This window comes from Ranitomeya imitator, chromosome 3 (genome assembly GCF_032444005.1).
Source record: "Ranitomeya imitator isolate aRanImi1 chromosome 3, aRanImi1.pri, whole genome shotgun sequence".
Lineage (NCBI taxonomy): Eukaryota > Metazoa > Chordata > Amphibia > Anura > Dendrobatidae > Ranitomeya > Ranitomeya imitator.
The window spans coordinates 495216921-495238846 of NC_091284.1; the positions used below are offsets into that span (position 1 = coordinate 495216921).

General features: G+C 42.9%; 1 long non-coding RNA gene across 3 annotated transcripts in view; it reads right to left on the bottom strand.

The window, feature by feature from the left end:
• Positions 1 to 21926, bottom strand: part of LOC138670370 (uncharacterized) — a 53757-nt gene that overhangs the window by 14661 nt on the left and 17170 nt on the right. For 2 of the 3 annotated variants that reach the window (XR_011319323.1, XR_011319325.1), the window contains exons 2-3: positions 19953 to 20046; positions 18437 to 18482 (exon numbers count right to left, since the gene is read on the bottom strand). This is a non-coding gene — a long non-coding RNA (uncharacterized lncRNA). Of the gene's footprint in view, positions 1 to 18105; positions 18483 to 19952; positions 20047 to 21926 lie in introns of all 3 variants that reach the window. The other variant, XR_011319324.1, reaches the window with a different exon arrangement.

Here is a 21926-nt window from a genome sequence, read left to right on the forward strand (position 1 = left end):
AAGGAAAAGTGTTGGAGGCGTCGCAGCTACAGCCACAAAATTTTGCACAGTCACACGTCTGGACCCCGAGAGCGTCATAGGCTATGTTGTTAGGCGAAATTTTAACCCCGCGCTTTCCAATTCACCAAACAATTTTGCCCCTATCTACATAATGGGGAAAAAGTGAAAGGAAAAGTGTTGGAGGCGTCGCAGCTACAGCCACAAAATTTTGCACAGTCACACGCCTGGACCCCGAGAGCGTCATAGGCTATGTTGTGAGGTGAGATTTTAACCCCGCGCTTTCCAATTCACCAAACAATTTTGCCCCTATCTACATAATGGGGAAAAGTGAAAGGAAAAGTGTTGGAGGCAAATTGACAGCTGCCACATGTGAACAAGAGCGATGGCACCAAAGAGTGTATACCGTACAATTGCTAAGGTGGGGCCCCGACATGGGATACTCACCACACACGGGGATAAGAACACACACACAAAATGGGCCACACACTACCACGTGCTTGAACACATATACCACCCTCAGCACACATTTCACCACACATACACCAACCTCGCCACATAAAAGTCGAAACACAAAAGTCACCACTCAAAACTCGCCACGTGCAAAACTCGCCACATGCAAAAACTAGGCTCACGCAAAACTCGCCACAAGTGCAAAACTCACCTCATGGAAAACTCGCCACACACAATACTTGCACACGCGGAAAAATTGCCACATGCACAAAAGTTGCAACACATGCAAAAGTTGCCTCACACAAAACTTGCACATACTCAAAAGGCACCACACATAAAACTCGCCATGTGCAAAACTTGCTGCACACAACTTGCTACACTAACCTGTCACATGCAACTCGACACACAGTTGCTACACGCATGTTGCCACACAAAACTCATCTCACAAAAGTCGCTACATGCAAGTCGCCATACGCAACTCAACACACACAACTTGACAAACAAAACTCGCCCTAAAACACACAAAAGTCTGGTATTATCCTTCAAAAATAAAAATCTGATTAATAAGCAGACAAACTACAAGAGCAACAAATGTACCATATAGGAAATACGGCAGCTGTCAGTCACATGACCTGTCTATTATGTGTATGTGTGAGCTAATATATACTGCCAGGGGGAGGGCTTCCTGTTGGCTGGGGATTTATCAGGCTGCCAATTTAGCTTACAAATCCTGAGGTAAAAATACTGAGCAAATAACGTGTGAACGAGGTCTAATACAGGAGGAGATGACACACAGGTATATACTATATACAGGAGGAGATGACACACAGATATATACTATATACAGGAGAGATGACACACAGGTATATACTATATAGAGGAGAAGATGACATACAGGTACATACTATATACAGGAGGAGATGACATACAGGTATAAACTATATACAGTAGGAGATGACACACAGGTATATACTATATACAGGAGCAGATGACCTACAAGTATGTACTATATACAGGAGGAGATGACATACAGGTATATGCTATATATAGAAGATGACATACAGGTATATACTATATACAGGAGGAGATGACACAGATATATACTATATACAGGAGGAGATGACATACAGGTATATACTATATATAGAAGGAGATGACATACAGGTATATACTATATATAGAAGATGACATACAGGTATATACTATATACAGGGGAGATGACACACAGCAGGTATATACTATATACAGGGGAGATGACATACAGGTATATACTATATACAGGAGATGACATACAGGTGTATACTATATATAAGGGAGATGACAAACATGTATATACTGAGGTGAAAATGAGGGGTGTGAGGTGAAAATGAAAAGGTGTGAGTGCAAAATGAGAGGAGCTAGGGAAAATAGTGGAGTGATCGGAAAATGACAGATGTGAGGTCAAAATGACAAGTGTTAGGGGGGAATGAGAGGATTGAGGGAGAAAATGAGAGGTGTGAGGGAGAAAATGAGAGATGTGAGGGGGAAAATGAAAGATGTGATTGGGAAAATGAGAGGTGTGATGGGAAAATAAGAGAAGTGAGGTGCTATAACTAACCACAGATATTTCCTATGCCCAGGCAACGCCGGGCTCTTCAGCTAGTATATATATATATATATATATATATATATACACTCTATATGTGTACAGTAAAGATGTTTTTTTTAGAATAGACTAACCAAAAGAGCAATTTCATTTAAAAAATAATGAATTTCTAATGTATTAAACTATGTATAAATGAACACGTTTAATGAAAACCATATGTGATCTTTGTCTTTCTATTTCGGGGTATGTCACATGAATCTTTTTTTGCACTTTTGGAAAACATGATTAGAAACTGAATCAGAAATTATAATGTTTCTCGGTTTACAGTTTCAGAAATCCGATATATGGTAATGAAAGCTGATGAATGATGCTCCATTGATATTATTATTAGTGATTCCAGTTCTTTCAGGTTATAATCTGTAAAATAATAAGGTTAAAATAATGAGGTTAAAAGAGGTCAAAGAAAAATGCAATCCATGATTTGCCAGTTTCATTTTGCTAGTGGATTTTACAATAAATGCAATTGTTCTGTTTCTATTCCAGTGTGGTGACGGTGCCCAGCTGTTACTATTGTGGAGGCGTTTTCTGATGTACCATCAATAAGTGCCAAAATTTGTTGCTGTTACATTTTTTTTTACTTTCTCTTGATGGCAGTCCTGTTTCTAGTTTGTAATTCTGCTTACTTTTCTTAGCTTTCTCCTTCACATGAAAACACTTCCAAGCAGATGCAATGGATATACTTTTCTGTCTTATTCTAGCTGCATCTTCCTATCCATCAGGAGAATTGTTGAAATCCTCATTAAAAGGAACCTCTCACCAGGTTTTTGAAAGCTCATCTGAAAGCAACATAATATAGAAGAAGAGACCCTGATTCCAATGATGTATCACTCAGTTTACTGGGTGCAGCAGTTATGACACAATCTGAGTTCTAAGAAATAGCATGTAGCACAGCTGAGGAAGCTAGCCCTGTCCACACCATAGCTTTCTATGTACATTGTCTATTGACAGTGAGCTGTTTATCAGAGGAGGGGGTGTGGTCAGACCAGGGCTCATGGGAGCTGTTGTCCAGGCAGTGATAATCTCCTGGTGATAAAAACACTCATTGTATTGAAACAACAATACACAGCCTAATAAGTGACACATCCCTGAAATCTGTGTCTTACCCCTACCTTATGTTGTCCTCAGATTACATAGCAAAATCCTGCTGACAGATTCCCTTTAAATTCTTTATTAAAATTGAAAGAAGCTCTGAACTTTAAGGCCAGTCTCACACGTCCAGATAATTCCGGTACCGGAAAATTTGGTACCGGAATTATCCGTGTCCGTTTGTCCATGTGCTTACCGTGAACATCAGTGTGGCACACGTGTGACAGCCGTGTGCCGCCCATGTGCCAACTAGGTACCACATGGTATGGTACCGTGCAGGAGACAGCGCTACAAGTAAGCACTGTCCCCTGCATCTGGTGCTGAAGCCGCCATTCATATCTTCTCTCCAGCAACATTCGCTAGAGAGAAGATATGAAAAATCCTTTATTTTTTATTTTTCATGTTTAAAATAAAGATCCCTGTCCCCTCCTCCCTCCCACCCCCTCTGCGCCCGGCCGCTGTTACTAAAATACTCTCCCGGCTCCCTCGAAACGGCTTCAGCACCACGCTGGGGGGACAGCGCTTACTGTAGCGCTGTCTCCTGCATGGCACACGGACTGCACAAGGACAGCGTCCGTGTGCGGTACGTGTTTTACATGGACCCATTGACTTTAATGGGTCCGTGTAATCTGTGCGCTCCCACGAACACTGACATGTCTCCGTGTTTTGCACACGGACACACGGTCCGTGAAAACATGCTGACATGTGCAGAGACACATTGATTTCAATGTGTCTACGTGAGTCAGTGTCTCCGGTACGTGAGGAAACTGTCATGTCACGTACCGGAGCCACTGACGTGTGAAACCGGCCTAAGGATGTGTTGTTTTCAGCTAGTCATTAAGACACAATGGCATTTTTCTCAGCCCAAATGGTTGTATACATTTAAAGCCCCAATTCATCAAAGCTTTGTGAAAAGTTGTAGGGATTGCTGGTCCTACTATGCAAGTCTGAAGAAAACATTTTCCGATATACATCTTTTTTGTCACCTCCAATGCGATTTCATTATTAAAGACTTGTAATCATATCAGTTGAATATGATTTTCCCACTAAGCAGTAAAAGTTATGGCCATGTGCAAATTTTCTTCTTTAATACATTTAAAAAATATATATATTGATCTAAATAGTGGTCTAAATACTGAGCTAGAGGCACAGAGCAACCGATAGGCTTGACATCAAGATGCTTCTGAGAGAAAGTGATGAGGGGTTAAGAGTTTCTCAGGTTTGCTCTTGAACTATCACATCAGGTCAGGTTGGGGGGCTTTTCTTAATCACACACAGGTGAGTTAATCTGTTTGGTTTAGTCAGCAATTACTCCTCATGATCCCACCAAAGGAAACCCTTAAAAGTTGACCTATTGGGCATGTTTAATGACTAAAGTTGAGAAACTTTAGCTTAGAGTTCTCACCAGTAACCTGACCTTTAACCTCTCCCTCTATTACTTTCCCTACTCCATTGCCCTATGCTTCCTGCACTTCAGTACCAACATGGGAAAAAATAAATCACATTTTAGGCACAGCATTATAAAAATCCCCTGACCATAGCTTACATACAAGTAAAATATTTGTTATTAAACCTAGTATGTGTAGTGAAACTATTTCCATGCAAAGTACAAAATATTTCCCTAAAGGTTAACTATGAAATGTATGATTAATTATTAATATAATGCAGATTATTTCATTATACTATACTGTCTATGTTACATCTACAACAATAAGACCACCCAAGGTTTTGCTGATCCAAACTAGGTTTATCAAAAAATTAAGGGGGTCCACCTATAGTGACCATAATATTGAAGTGCAACAAATGACACACAGGGGAAAATGCCTAATATGGTGCCATACATCTATTTATATGGTGCCATACATCTATTTATATGGTGCCATACATCTATTTATGTGGTGCCATACATCTATTTATATGGTGCCATACATCTATTTATATGGTGCCATACATCAATTTATATGGTGCCATACATCTATTTATATGTGCCATACATCTATTTATATGGTGCCACACATCTATTTATATGGTGCCATACATCTATTTATATGGTGCCATACATCTATTTATATGGTGCCATACATCAATTTATACATCTATTTATAAATAGATGTATGGTACCATATAAATAGATGTATGGCACTATATAATTTGATGTATGGTACCATATAAATAGATGTATGGCACTATATAATTTGATGTATGGTACCATATAAATAGATTTATGGCACCATATAAATTGATTTAAGGCACCATATACAGTTAAGTCCATAAATCAACTCCATGCCTTTTATCTGCTTAATTGAGAATGACATAACGAAGGGATTGCCCACACCTGTCCATGAAATAGCCTTGGAGTCAATTGTCCAATTACTTTTGGTCCCTTTAAAAGCAGGGTGGCACATGTTAAAGAGCTGACACTCCTAAACCCTTCATCCAATTGTAATGTGGATACCCTCAAATGAAAGGTGAAAGTCTGAACTTCAACTGCATCTGAACTGTTTTGTTTAAAATTCATTGTGGTGATGTCTATAACCAAAATTAGAAAAATATTGTCTCTGTCCAAATATATGTGGACTTAACTGTAGTTAACCAGTCACAGAAGAAGAAGTAATCAGGCTCCTTGCATCTTCTCGCCCAACCACTTGCACCAGTGACCCCACTCCTGGAACGTTTGGTCAACTCCCGTCTTATCCGCTATCTCTCAGATAGCCTCTTCTTGACCTTCTACTATTCGGTTTCCGCTCTTTACACTAAACTGAAACTGCCCTCACTAAAGTCTCTAATGATCTACCAACAGCTAAATCTAATGGTCACTACTCCATGCTAATTCTCTTGGATCTCTCCGCACTAACACCATTTACAACAATGTTTATCAATACCAGACACAGACCGGATACAAAAGTGGTGCCGCATCTACAAGGAAGAAGCCGTGTGTTCAGTAATCCCTTACAGACCTTCCAATATTGTGAATAATCTGCTACATTAATAAGGAATAGTTGATATTATATCTTCTTAATATACAGTTGTGGCCAAAAGTATTGACACCCCTGCAATTCTGTCAGATAATACTCAGTTTCTTCCTGAAAATGATTGCAATCATAAATTCTTTGGTATTATTATCTTCATTTAATTTGTCTTAAATGAAAAAACACAAAAGAGAATGAAGCAAAAAGCAAAACATTGATCATTTCACACAAAACTCCAAAAATGGGCCAGACAAAAGTATTGGCACCCTCAGCCTAATACTTGGTTGCACAACCTTTAGCCAAAATAACTGCGACCAACTGCTTCCAGTAACCATCAATTAGTTTCTTACAATGCTCTGCTGGAATTTTAGACCATTCTTCTTCAGCAAACTGCTCCAGGTCCCTGATATTTGAAAGGTGCCTTCTCCAAACTGCCATTTTTAGATCTCTCCACAGGTGTTCTATGGGATTCAGGTCTGGACTCATTGCCGGCCACCTTAGAAGTCTCCAGTGCTTTCTCTCAAACCATTTTCTAGTGCTTTTTGAAGTGTGTTTTGGGTCATTGTCCTGCTGGAAGACCCATGACCTCTGAGGGAGACCCAGCTTTCTCACACTGGGCCCTACATTATGCTGCAAAATTTGTTGGTAGTCTCCAGACTTCATAATGCCATGCACACGGTCAAGCAGTCCAGTGCCAGAGGCAGCAAAGTAACCCCAAAACATCAGGGAACCTCCGCCATGTTTGACTGTAGGGACCGTGTTCTTTTCTTTGAATGCCTCTTTTTTTCTCCTGTAAACTCTATGTTGATGCCTTTGCCCAAAAAGCTCTACTTTTGTCTCATCTGACCAGAGAACATTCTTCCAAAACGTTTTAGGCTTTTTCAGGTAAGTTTTGGCAAACTCCAGCCTGGCTTTTTTATGTCTCGGGGTAAGAAGTGGGGTCTTCCTGGGTCTCCTACCATACAGTCCCTTTTCATTCAGACGTCGACGGATAGTACAGGTTGACACTGTTGTACCCTCGGACTGCAGGGCAGCTTGAACTTGTTTGGATGTTAGTTGAGGTTCTTTATCCAACATCTGCACAATCTTGCGTTGAAATCTCTTGTCAATTTTTCTTTTCCGTCCACATCTAGGGAGGTTAGCCACAGTGCTTTAAACTTCTTGATGACACTGCGCACGGTAGACACAGGAACATTCAGGTCTTTGGAGATGGACTTGTAGCCTTGAGATTGCTCATGCTTCCTCACAATTTGGTTTCTCAAGTCCTCAGACAGTTCTTTGGTCTTCTTTCTTTTCTCCATGCTCAATGTGGTACACACAAGGACACAGGACAGCAGTTAAGTCAACTTTAATCCATGTCAACTGGCTGCAAGTGTGATTTAGTTATTGCCAACACCTGTTAGGTGCCACAGGTAAGTTACAGGTGCTGTTAATCACACAAATTAGAGAAGCATCACATGATTTTTCGAACAGTGCCAATACTTTTGTCCACCCCCTTTTTATGTTTGGTGTGGAATTATATCCAATTTGGCTTTAGGACAATTCTTTTTGTGTTTTTTTCATTTAAGACAAATTAAATGAAGATAATAATAACAAAGGATTTGTGTTTGCAATCATTTTCAGGAAGAAACTGAGTATTATCTGACAGAATTGCAGGGGTGTCAATACTTTTGGCCACAACTGTACTTATACTATTGTTTCCTCCATGCCATCATCATCACACACTTTGTTTTTTGAAATAAATAATGTATTATCTTGAATGAGTGATATCAGAGGTTAGTTCTATACTCGCCGATAAGTATTTAATGAGCACAACCTAATATTCTGTCAGGTCTGATTCATTTTATATAAAAAGCAATGAGAGTACCAATAAAACAAAACCTTTAATAAACAACACTAAGAAGAGCCATGCTCATATAAACACACAGAATATATAAGTAGAAAAGTAGAAATGTTAAAAATGCAAAATATTAATACACAAAAAACTATGCTTTAGAATGCAAAAGCGCCCACTACGAAAATAGTGCAGTTAAAAAAACGCAATGTTCTCAGCCATATAATTGGTAGCCGATATAGAGCAAAGGAGAAGGAGCTGGAGGAAGGAGAAGAAATTCAGGTAACCATGTTCAAAACATGTCGCTTGCACTTGTTCCCTTCCACCATTTTTTAATTGTTTTTTGATGGAATAAAGATTACCCTGAAAATTTTACCAGAATTTCTTTTTGCAACACTAATATCCCCTGTTGTGCTCCATTCATAGACTGTTGCCCTAACTAGGGCTGTACCCAAGAATGGAGCTACTGTATAGGACATTCAAAGTCCCAATATGTTTCAGCCTCAGTATCAAGACCTCAACAGGGGAATCAAAAGTTCTGGGGGAGGGAGAAATTGCAAGTAGCATGTCATATGGTCAGATAGCATGGTCCTTTGTAGGGCCGTGCAGTGGCACTGTACCCTGTTGCATAGCTCCCAACCATCCCAGATCCTGCGGGACTGTCCTGATTTTGACAGTCAGCCCCGCGATCCCGGGCCGGACATTACTGTCCCGCACTGGTTGAGAGGTGTGTAATATCACCCGGTAAGCTGAGAGCTCCCTGAGTCCCTGCACCCGCAGAGCAGCACACCACATATTGGCTGCTCTGTGAGCACAGGACCTGTGATGAGGTCACAGGATGGGAGGAGTCAGGGGTGACATGATCGAGAGGACCTCCGTGTACAGGACTCTGCTCTGCGACCCATGACGCCGGACGAGGGTAAGGGTAAGGCTGTGTGCACACGTTGCTGTTTTTTCGCATTTTTTTCGCATTTTTTTCCGGTAAAAATGATATAAACTGCAAAAAAACAGCATACAATAAACATCCCATCATTTAGAAAGAATTCCGCATGTTTTGCGCACATGATGCGTTTTTTCCACGAAAAAAACGCATCGCGGTAAAAAACGCAGCATGTTCATTAATTTTTTTTGCGTTTTTTTTGCGGATTTCCCACTACAACATGCATTGGGAAATGTCTGGAAAAAAACGCATCAAAAACGCGGCAAAAATGCATGCAGATTTCTTGCAGATTTCTTGCATAAAATTTCAATTTTTTTTCAGGAATTTTCTGCGAGAAATCCTGAACGTGTGCACATAGCCTAAGTGTGAGGTCAGGAGGTGCTTACAGTGTGGATGTAGCAGAGCCGTGTGTGTACGAGGTGTATGGATCAGAGCAGCGTGTGAAAGGTGTATGGAGCGGAGTCGTGTGTGTACGAGGTGTGCAGAGCAGAGCCATGCGTTTACAAGGTATACGGAGCGGAGCAGCGTGTGCAATGTGTATAGAGTGGTGCCGTGTGTGTATGAGGTGTACGAAGCAGAGCCATGTGTGTGCAAGGTATACGGAGCGGAGTAGCATGTGCAATGTGTATGGAGTGGAGCCGAGTGTACAAAGTGTACGTAGCGGAGCCGAATGTGCAAGGTGTATGGAGCGCAGTCATGTGTCTACGAGGTGTATGGAGCGGAGCCGTGTGTGTACGAGATGTACGGAGCTGAGCCGTGTGTGTACGAGGTGTATGGATCGGAGCCATGTGTGTACGAGGTGTACAGATCGGAGCCGTGTGTGTACGAGGTGTACAGAGTGGAGCCGTGTGTGTATGAGGTGTATGGGGAGGAGCCGTGTGTGTATGAGGTGTACGGAGCGGAGTCGTGTGTGTACGATGAGGTGTACGGAGTGGAGCCGTGTGTGTACGAGATGTACGGAGCTGAGCCGTGTGTGTACGAGGTGTATGGATTGGAGCCGTGTGTGTACGAGGTGTACAGATCGGAGCCGTGTGTGTACGAGGTGTACAGAGTGGAGCCGTGTGTGTATGAGGTGTATGGGGAGGAGCCGTGTGTGTATGAGGTGTACGGAGCGGAGTCGTGTGTGTACGAGGTGTATGGAGCGGAGCCGCATGTGCAAGGTGTATGGAGCGCAGTCGTGTGTGTACGAGGTGTATGGAGCGGAGCCGTGTGTGTGCGAGGTCTACGGAGTGGAGACGGATGTGCAAGGTGTATGGAGCGCAGTCGTGTGTGTACGAGGTGTGTGGAACGGAGCTGTGTGTGTACGAGGTGTATGGAGTGGAGCCGCATGTGCAAGGTGTATGGAGTGGAGCCGTTTGTGTACTAGGTGTACGGAGTGGAGCCGTGTGTGTACGAGGTGTACGGAGCAGAGCCGTGTGTGAACGAGGTGTATGGAGCGGGGCCGTGTGTACAAGGTGTACGGAGCAGAGCCGTGTGTGTATGAGGTGTACGGAGTGGAGCCGTGTGTGTATGAGGTGTATGGGGAGGAGCCGTGTGTGTATGAGGTGTACCGAGCGGAGTCGTGTGTGTACGAGGTGTATGGAGCAGAGTCGCATGTGTACGAGGTGTACGGAGCAGACGCTGGCTGAGTCGGGTCGGAGCAGATATTGCTCCTCGCTTTGACACTGACTGGCACAGGAGACACAGAGAGGTCTTTATCAGTGGCGTATCACAGCTGCAGCAACGTGAGCAGTCAGCGGCGCAGCTGGATGACACCATTCATTGCCGTGGGAGTGGAAGCTGCCGGCTGCTGCGAGGGTGTGCGGTGAAAGGTGTGTGTGTAGTGATGGAGAAGGAAATGATGGGGGTGGGGGTAACCATGTGTGGCCATTATACTGTACCCAGCATTGTGTGGGGCCATTATACTGTACCCAGCATCGTATGGGGCCATTATAATGTACAAAGCATCATGTGGGGCCATTATACTGTATGGACCATCACGTGGGGCAAGTATACTGTACACAGCATCATGTGGGGCCATTTTACAGTATGGAGCATAAAGTGGCCATTATGCAGTATGGAGCATTATGTGTGGCCATTATACAGTATGGGGCACTGTGTGGCCATTATACAGTATGGAGCATCATGTGAAGCCATTATACAGTAAGGAACATCATGTGTGGCCATTATACAGTATGGAGCATCATGTGTGGCCATTATACAGTACGCAGCATCATGTGTGGCCATTATACAGTACGAAGCATCATGTGGGGCTATTATACAGTATGGAGCATCATGTGTGGCCATTATACAGTACGCAGCATCATGTGTGGCCATTATACAGTACGAAGCATCATGTGGGGCTATTATACAGTATGGAGCATCATGTGTGGCCATTATACAGTATGGAGCATCACGTGGGGCCAGTACACTGTACGCAGCATCATTTGGGGGCCATTATACAGTATGGAGCATCATGTGTGGCCATTATACAGTATACAGCATCATGTGGACTCATTATACTGCATGGAGCATCATGTGGGGCCAGTACACTGTGCGCAGCATCATTTGGGACCATTATACTGTATGGAGCATCACATGGGGCCAGTACACTGTACGCAGCATCGTTTGGGGCCATTATACAGTATGGAGCATCATGTGTGGCCATTATACAGTATGCAACATCATGTGGGCCCATTATACTGTATGGAGCATCACGTGGGGCCAGTACACTGTACGCAGCATCATTTGGGGCCATTATACAGTATGGAGCATCATGTGTGGCCATTATACAGTATGCAACATCATGTGGGCCCATTATACTGTTTGGAGCATCACGTGGGGCCAGTACACTGTACGCAGCATCATTTGGGGCCATTATACAGTATGAAGCGTCATGTGTGGCCATACAGTATGGAGCATCACGTGGGGCCAGTACACTGTATGCAGCATCATTTGGGGCCATTATACAGCATGAAGCATCATGTGTGGCCATTATACAGTAGGGAGCATCATGTGGAGCCAGTACACTGTAAGCAGCATCATTTGGGGCTATTATACAGTATGGAGCATCATTTGGGGCTATTATACAGTATGTAGCATCATGTGTGGCCATTATACAGTATAGAGAATCATGTGGGGCCATTATACAGTATGGAGCATCATGTGTGGCCATTATACAGTATGGAGCACTGTGTGGCCATATTTTTTTGTCTATAATTATTGCTTACGAAACATTGTGATCAGAAGTGCTAAATGGATGTGGTTGGGGCGTGACTAGTTGTGAAATGGGTGTGGTCAGAGGTGTGGCTTAAAATTTGCCGTGGCGCGCTGGGCGCGCCGCTAACTTTGTCCCTCTTTCCCTTCCTCAAAATTTGGGAGGTATGCTGTTAGATGCTTAAGAGATCTAGCTTAAAGAGTTCCTAGTAGCCTCTGTGCTGCATGATGTAGTAACTATTCCAAAAGAGAGATTTGTGGTCACCAACATTGGTGGTCACAACTACCTGACTCATCAAATTTGACTTATTTATTGACACGCTCACGCCCTGACTGGTGGGCGTGAGCCAGGGAATTGTGGCCCCACTGTGCCACAAACCAGACTACCCTGGAAGGGGCGTGACTAGGACAGCTGCCTTGGTGTTCGCTGGAGCCTCTGATGGTGAGGTCAGGCTTGTGCGGCAGGCAGCTGCCAGGTGCCACGCCAGGGCGGTGTCTGTCTGTGGCTGCTGATCCCACTGGGAGAACAGGAACACTAGGACAGGTGCAGGCGTCAGGCACGACTAACAGATGAGCACGGCTAAAACTCATATGAGTAGGCTGGCATGGCTAAGATACAGGGCTGGCAGGCACGGCTGAGACAGGGTAGGCAGGCACGGCAGAGACACAGGGCTGGCAGGCACGGCTGAGACACTGTGCTGGCAGGCATGGCTGAGACACTGGGCTGGCAGGCACTGCTGAGACACAGGGCTGGCAGACACGGCTGAGACACAGGGCTGGCTGGCATGGCTGAGTCACAGGGCAGGCTGGTGTGGTGTATGAAGGAACAGGTAGAGCCCTGCTGTGCACACAGGAGATGCAGGTACAGATACAAGCAAGAAGGAATGAAATAAGGCGGAACATGATGGGGCCTGTTCACACAGGAGGTGCAGGTATGGATACAAGCAGGAGGGAAAGAAGTATGAAGGAACAGGTTAAGACCTGTTCACACAGGAGGGGAACTGCAAGGCTGTGGATAAGAGCTGTAGAGCAGCAAGAGATTCTGCAGCAGCAGAAGTAAAACAAAGCAGAACCACAGGGCACACGGAGAGGAGCTGCAGCAAGAGATTTCTGCAACAGTAGGAGCGGAGCATAGTGGAATAGAGCAGAACCGCAGGAGTGTGGAGCAGAGGTAAAGCTGCAAGAGAGCGAAGCACAGGCAAAGTCACAAGGGTACAGGGCAGGCAGAGCCACAAGAGTGTGGAGCATAAGCAGAGGACACAAGGAAAGACACAGCAGGGAAAGAAGGCACAGACAAGGAGACAGGGAGACAGAGGTAGGACAAAGTTCAGACAAGGTAATGGAACGAGACAAGGTGCAAGAACAAAGATACAGGGACCAGGATATTCTGCCTCCTGAAGGGTGGAAAACAAGATCAAGGCAAGGCTGGAACAAAGACACTGAGACCAGGATATACAGTCTCCTGGAGGGCAGACAAACAAGATCAAGGAGAAGCCTCCAGAGAAGGAGGAACACAGAGCAAGGCCTGGCAGCTCAGAAGCTAGACACCAACTGAGTTTATATCCCAGAATAGAAGAAAGACAGCGCCACAATGGTCAGTGATGAAAACATTACGTGTTTAATCTGCCTCCTGCGGCGACGTTTCGGTACAATAACCTTTATCAAGCTTGATAAAGGTTATTGTACCGAAACGTCGCCGCAGGAGGCAGATTAAACACGTAAGGTCTTCATCACTGACCGTTGTGGCGCTGTCTTTCTTCTATTCTGGGATATGGACTTGCAGCCGGGCTGGACCCCTTGGCATTGACTTGCGCCAATATGCGTATGGAAGCTGTATGGACATAGGGTGCGGCTTTTCTCTTTTTGGATTTCTACCAACTGAGTTTAGACATTGCACAGGCCCAGTCCACAGGGTGGAGCTGCCCTAAATACTGGAGGCCTCTTGGCAATTGGTCAGGAACAGATTGGACAGGTGCACCCTGATTCCAGAAGAAAAAGAGAGTTCTGACGCCGCCCCCCTATGCACACAGCCAGGAAGCATGCAGAGAGCAGAGGCACAGAATATGGAGCTGGCAACAGACAGAACACAACATGACATGGAGCAGTGAGTAAGATGGTATGTGAGGGATGGGAGGCCATGTAGCGATGCCATCAGAGTTGATACATTTATCAAGGAGTGAGCCCCACTGCATATGTGTAATTTGAACATGGCATTGGTCTTCTGAAAGTCTACACAAGATCTTAAAAACACATATGTTCTAATTTGTAGAACAGTAAACCATGTTACTATGTAAAGCTCCAGAGGACCCAAGAAAATGCAGCACTCCCACAGCAGAAAACATTGTGTCAATATCAATGAAATCCATCCATGAGACATTCCTGGTCTTTACTGGTTAGTACATGAAAAGTAACATTTTAGATTTGTTTGTCATCTTATAACATGGCTAAATGATTACTCCACATATCCAGTATGACTATACTGAGGGAATGAAGTGAGAAATGTAAGTAAATCTAAGATATAAGACATTTATTACAGTAACAATGAGCAGAATGTTTGCAAATGTTATTGAGTTTCCACTGATTATATAAAGTATAGTGGTTTATATGCCTCAAGTAAATAGAATAAAAGTCATTGAGCTCCCGAGTATCAGAGTAGGATCCCATAGCTCCATAAAATCCCTGAGAAACTGATAATGAGATCAGAAAAGAAACTGACAGTTTAATCCCTCAGCCATAGCTCATCCCCTTCATAGACACAGAGCAATATAATTATTTCCAAGTAATGGGTGATCAAATTCTTCAGACATTATGTATTGATTTCAAATGTGCCACATACATAGAGATAATTCCTTGGTTCAATGAATACGGTCATGTTGCAAGCTAAAATTGTGGCACATGTTGCCAAGATTACTCAAATGAAATCATGTTGCTTTATTTAAGAAAAATGACCATTCGTTCTTTCCTGATAATTCTTATATTCATGTTTATAATTTCCTGCAGAAGTAAAGAGTAGCAGAACGACTGTCACATGTACTATTAGAAGTCATTGGACATTTGGTGCTACGAAAACCAAGTGTTCAAATAGTTTTAAGTGGATGACAATAGTCAACATCTTTGTTAGGCTATACTCATACAAAAATAGTAGAGCATACTTCCACTTAGTTAACATATAGAACAAATGGAATATATGTCCTTTAAATATTATACACATGTGGACAAAAACGTTGGAACCCTTCTGTTAAAGTGAGAAAAGCCATATTGATCACTGAAAAAAACTTGAAAGTGACAAGAGTAATTTTCAACTTAATTTTAGTGAATATCAACTAATGAAAATCAGACATTGCTTTTGAACTATGGATCAACTGAAAAAAATCTCAACCAACTAATAAAAATGGTCAGGACAAAAATTATAGTATTCCTAGAAAAAATTGAAAAAATGTGACTACAGGGACAGGTTAAACTAAGGTGTGTCCATGTAATTAGTGTCACAGGTGACTACAAAAACCTGTAATCAGTCTTACTATTTAGAGGGTGAAAAGTAGTCAATGTACTGTTTGGCATCGTGGAATGTACCACACTAAACATGGACCAAAGAAAGCTAAGTGTCAAAGACACCGCATCGAACTCACCAGGTGCGCCATGTGGCTGCAGCTGTGAGTGAGCTGTAGGTGAGCAGGACCTGTGGCATGTGACCACCGGGGAAGTGGCTGGAGGTGAAGTCACGCCCCAAACCCCCAAGGATGTTAGCATGGGCCAGCAGAGACGAGAGAAGTGTCAAGCAAGCCGAGGTCAAACCAGAGGACAGTGGAGTAGCCAGAGAGAAAGACAAATAGTGTAGTTAGAAGCGAGCCGAGGTCAGAAGCCAGAGACAGCAACGTGGTATCAGAGGGACAAACTAGCAAAAAGTCAGGGGACATAGCCGAGGTCAAACCAGGAGAGACACAGGAGGTACAGGATCAGAAGACAGATATCAAACGTGAAACAGACCAGGTCATGCACAAGCAAACTTACAGGAACAGGCAGTACACATAGATATATGGGGTCAGTTGCTCAGCCGAGTACGGAAGTATCACTGACGAGGATCTCGACACAGAGGCAGGTACATATAGTCCACCCTAATTCAAAGGGAGGCCACACAGAATTAACCCTAAGAGGATGGACAACGGAATCCCATCTATGACCATGACGCTAAGAAGAGAGTTGTCTCAGATTATAAAGATATTATTATAGATTATAGGCAAACATGTTAAAGGTAAAAGATACAAGAACCTCTCCAAACAGCTTGATGTTTCTGTTACTATAGTTGTACAAATTATTGAGAAGTTTAATGTCTATGGGACTGTAGCTAACTGTTCTGGATGTGGCTGCAGGCAGAAAATTGATACATAAGTGTCAGATTGCACCAACTGCTGCTGCCTTGGACAAAGTGGACTTTATGGAAGAAGACCACTGTTGAAAGAAAATCATGAAAAAAAACAAGAATGGAATTTGCCAAAACTGAACCTTTTTTGTCAAGTCACATCAGAAGCAATGTTCACGGAAGCAAAAATGAAGCATACAAATAAAAGAACATTGTACCTACAATGAAACATGGAGGAGGCTCAAACATGTTTCAGGGCCTCGTTGCTGCATGTGGCACAGGGTATTTTGAATCTGTGCAGGGTGCAATGGAATATCAGAGAATTCTGGAGCAAAGTGTACTGCCCAGTGTCAGAAAGCTTGGTCTGAGTTGTGGGTCCTCCAACAGGATAATGACATAAAATACACAGCTACAAACATCCAGGAGTGGTTAAAGGGACTCTGTCACCTGAATTTGGAGAGAACAATCTTCAGCCATAGGGGCAGGGTTTTCGGGTGTTTGATTCACCCTTTCCTTACCCGCCGGCTACATGCTAGCTGCAATATTGGATTGAAGTTCATTCTCTGTCCTCCGTAGTACATGCCTGCACAAGGCAATCTTGCAATCCAATATTGCAGCCAGCATGCAGCCGGTGGGTAAGGAAAGGGTGAATCAAACACCCGAAAACCCTGCCCCTATGGCTGAAGATTGTTCCCTCCAAATTCAGGTGACAGAGTCCCTTTAAGATCAAAGCACTGGCCTATTCTGAATTGTCTTCTATGAGCCTTGATCTAAATCAGGGATGTCAACCTTTAATACATAAAGGGTCAAACTTTAAAACTTGGACAAAGTCAAGGGCCAACCTTGATATTTATTTTTAAAAAATCTACAATTGATGGAGTTTTTCAATAGCATCAAATATAATGATGAACATTTTCATATGGAAATAAACTTAAAGTAGTTGTCCCACAAATAAAGTATATTATAATGAATAAATCTTAGAGTAAAATAAACACATAATCATAAATGAGGCACGCTAGAATAATACAATATGTTACATAAGTAATAGCATGTAGCCTAATTACCTAATTTAATATGTGAAAGTGTAAAAAACTTTGAATTAATAAATAATACAGAAAATAAAGCATGATGCTAACAAAAGTGCCACCCACAGTATGATACCTCCAGTGAATTCCTCCACAGTACCCTCCACATGCAGAGTATGATGACCTTACTCTACTCCTCAGCAAAGTATAGTGATCCCAACACAATATGATGCTCCAACTGTGATCCTCACACAGTATAATGGTGATCATATAGTCCACCATAGAGTATAATGACCCAACATAGCCCATAATACAGTAAAATGTACCCACATAGTGCTCCATACAGAATAATGGGCCCCACATAGTCCTCCATAGAGTACAATGGCCCCACATACAAAAGAAAGAAAAAATTGTGTAACCCTCACCATGTAGTGAAGATAATGTTTGCTTGTATATGCATTGCTTCAATCCATAAACCGCTGACCATCGTAAGTATACAAAAAAGTATAATGGACCCCACATAATCCTCCATACAGTATAACGGCCATATGTAATCCACCATACAGTATAATAACCCCACATAAAAAAAGAAAAAACTCACCTCACCCCAGTCCCAGCTGCCCCAGTCTCCTCAGCATGGCTTTTGCAGCTCTGAATTGCTCAGCACAGCGGGCACAAAATAGTGACATCATCGCAACCGCTGCAATGCCTGATGCAGAGGGAGAGTGATGATGGAGGGAAAGATCCAGAATGCTGATACAGTTGAAAGTGAGATGATGGGAAGGAGGAGGTGTAGGTATCAAGGGCTAAATATAATCATCTTGATCATCAGATTTGGCCCGTGGGCTAGAGTTTGACATGTATGATCTAAATCCAATTGAACATTTGTGGGAGGAGCTGAAACATGCAGTCTAGAGAAGGCGCCTTCAGACCTGAGATAGCGGGAGCAGCTTGATCTTGAGGAGTGGTCCAAAGCACCTGTGGATAGGAGCAAAAGTCTCATTGAGAGTTACAGAAATCATTTGTTTGCAGTGATTGCCTCAAAAGGTTGTGCAACAAAATATTAAGTTAAGAGCGCCATCATTTTTGTCCAGGCCATTTTCATTAGTTTATTTTTTTTAAATTTTTCTGTTGAACCACAATTCATAAGCAATGTCTGATATAATCATTAGAGAACAAAAGGAGCTGATCAGATTGATAAACATTTTGTGGGAAAAGTTTCAATAAAAATCCATGGTGTCTGTCTGTATATGAGTCCAGTGGGCGGTCCTACTCAGTGATTGACAGTCTTCCCTGTGTGACTGTACGTGCAAAGATAACTGTCACTCACGAATAGGACCATCCAATAAATACAAACATTGGGGATTTCAATGAATGCAATACAAATTATACTGAATCTGCTCAGCTTCTCTTTGTTTATACCACAGTTCAAACTGCATGGCCAACGTGACAAGTGCCCTTTAACACAGGCCATCAGGATTAGATGAGTGGGGGTCTGACTCTCAGCAACCCTGCAGTTCTGTTGATTCAAGGGTCTTGTGGCACTAACATGAGCACAGTAGCCCCTTTAAAGAGAGCCTATCAACAGGTCTAAAGTTTTCACTCTCATTTTATTCTTGTTGCTCCCTAGAGCGTTCCTTTGTTTTTTTCTTAAAGAGCGTTCTTTTGGGTTTTTTTTTTAAACGGTTCCGGAGCTTTGTGACTTTTACTTAGTGCTAATTTTTATGTCCTCTCCAAGGGATGGTTGCTCACAGGATTATATAGGGGTTTGTCTTTAGGCTGTTCTGTATTATTACCCTGTGACCCACGCACCCTTGGTGTATACAATAAAAATTAGAATGAAATAAAAAGCCCCATATCTCTGAAACGTCATGACTGGTAAGGAAGGAGTACTCAGGGGAGCAGTGGAAATAAAATAACAGCAAAAACTGGTCACTTTTGACCTGGTGAGAGTTGTCTTTAATGTTTTTTCTCAGCATAGATTGGCAGGATTGAACTTGCCTACATGGTACTTTTTATATTGTTTGTGCAAGGCCTTCACCTTGCACCACCACCGAAGTCTTAACAGTAGTGCTGCAACCTCTTCAAACGGCTGATCAGTGGGGGTGCCAAGAGTGAGATCTTTATAGATCCAATATTTATAGCCAATGCTAAGGCTGGATAACCTTTTTCAAAAAGGATCGCATATACCAAGGGACATATCAAAGTTCAACAGCACTTGGCTATGTCTACCGAATGGTCACTAAACTAAACTAACGAAGAAGGTTTAAAGACGTTATCTCATGATGGCCATCGTTAAGCATAAAATGACATCTTAAAATATTTGGGATATTGTTCCCTAATCCTGTCTAACTAGAGTGACTTAGTGTCGGAGGTAGTGTGAATAGTGAGTTTTTACTATCGCATGCAATCGCTAGGACATGCATAAACAATAAATGTGATAACTACCTTCATCCAGTTTTAGAGATAAACTTACATCCATTCAGGTTAATAGCATACTTCTTTCTTTTCGACAGATGATCTGGAAGCAGTCCCAATCTTTCTGTAAAATACATTTTAAACATTCGTAGACATTAAAAATATGTCATCACTCAATTTCATACTCTTGCTTTTCCAATTATGACATTTTATTTAACTAATAATTGTATGTATGAGACTCACCTTACTAATAAGGAGCATCTGGATATTTCAAATCATTATTGGCGGCAATATGTTTCCAAGTAAAAAGAAAATAAACATACATACTGTACATAGAAAATAAGACTGAAAGGGGGAGCAGAACTTTACTGATTTATGTTTACAACAGTATGCAAAAAGGAACCCATCAGGAAAAATGCATATTATATGATAGCATATGTGGTTTGATAAACAATCATGGCCAAAAGTGTTGGTACCCTTCTAATTGTTCCAGAAAATGAAGTATTTCTCCCAGAAAATTATTGCAATGACATAAGTTTTGTTATACACATGTTTATTTGCTTTGTGTGTATTGGAACAACATAAAAAAGAGAAAAAAAGACAAATTAGACATACCGTATATACTCGAGTATAAGCCGAGATTTTCAGCCCAAGTTTTTGGGCTGAAAGTGCCCCTCTCGGCTTATACTCGAGTCACGGTAGCGGTGGGGTCGGCGGGTGAGGGGGAGAGGGCGCTGAGGTATACTTACCTAGTCCCAGCGATCCTGGCGCTCCCTCTGCCTGTCCCACGGTCTTCTGTGCTGCAGCTTCTTCCCCTCTTCAGCGGTCACGTGGGACCGCTCATTAGAGAAATGAATAGGCGGCTCCACCTCCCATAGGGGTGGAGCCGCCTATTCATTTCTCTAATCAGCGGTGCCCGTGACCGCTGATAGAGGAAGAGGCTGCAGCACAGAAGACTGTGGGACAGGCGGGGAGCGCCAGGATCGCTGGGACTAGGTAAGTATGTAATATTCACCTGTCCACGTTCCAGCCGCCGGGCGTCGCTCCATCTTCCCGGCGTCTATCTGCGCTCTGACTGTGCAGGTCAGAGGGCGCGATGACGCATATAGTGTGCGCGGCGCCCTCTGCCTGTTCAGTCAGAGCAGAGAGACGCCGGGACCGGATGCCGAGAGCTGCAAGCAAGAGAGGTGAGTATGGCTTTTTTTTTTTTTATTGCAGCAGCAGCGGCACAGATTTATGTGGAGCATCTATGGGGCAATATGAATGGTGCAGAGCACTGTATGGGGCACAGCTATGGGACAGTATGAACGGTGCAGAGCACTATATGGGGCACAGATATGGGGCAATATGAACGGTGCAGAGCACTATATGGGGCACAGATATGGGGCAATATGAACGGTGCAGAGCACTATATGGGGCACAGATATGGGGAAATATGAACGGTGCAGAGCACTATATGGTACAGCTATGGGGCAGTAATGAACATGCAGAGCACTATATGGCACAGCTATGGGGAAATAATGATCTATTTTTATTTTTGAAATTCACCGGTAAATACTGCATTTCCACCCTAGGCTTATACTCGAGTCAATAAGTTTTCCCAGTTTTTTGTGGCAAAATTAGGGGGGTCGGCTTATACTCGAGTATATACGGTAATTTCACACAAAACCTCAAAAATGTGCTGCACAAAATTGTTGGCACCCTCAACTTAATATTTGGTTGCACACACTTTGGAATAAATAACTGCAATCAATCACTTCCTATAACCATCAACAAGCTTCTTACACCTTTCATCTGGAATCTTGGACCATTCTTCTTTTGCAAAGTGCTCCAGGTCTCCCATACTAGAAGGATGCCTTGCCCCACCAGCAATTTTAAGATCCCTCTACAGGTGTACAATAAGATTTAGATCCGGACTCATTGGTGGTCACTTCAGAACTCTCCAGCACTCTGTTTCCATGCATTTTGGGGTGCTTCATGAAGTATGTTTGGGGTCATTGTTCT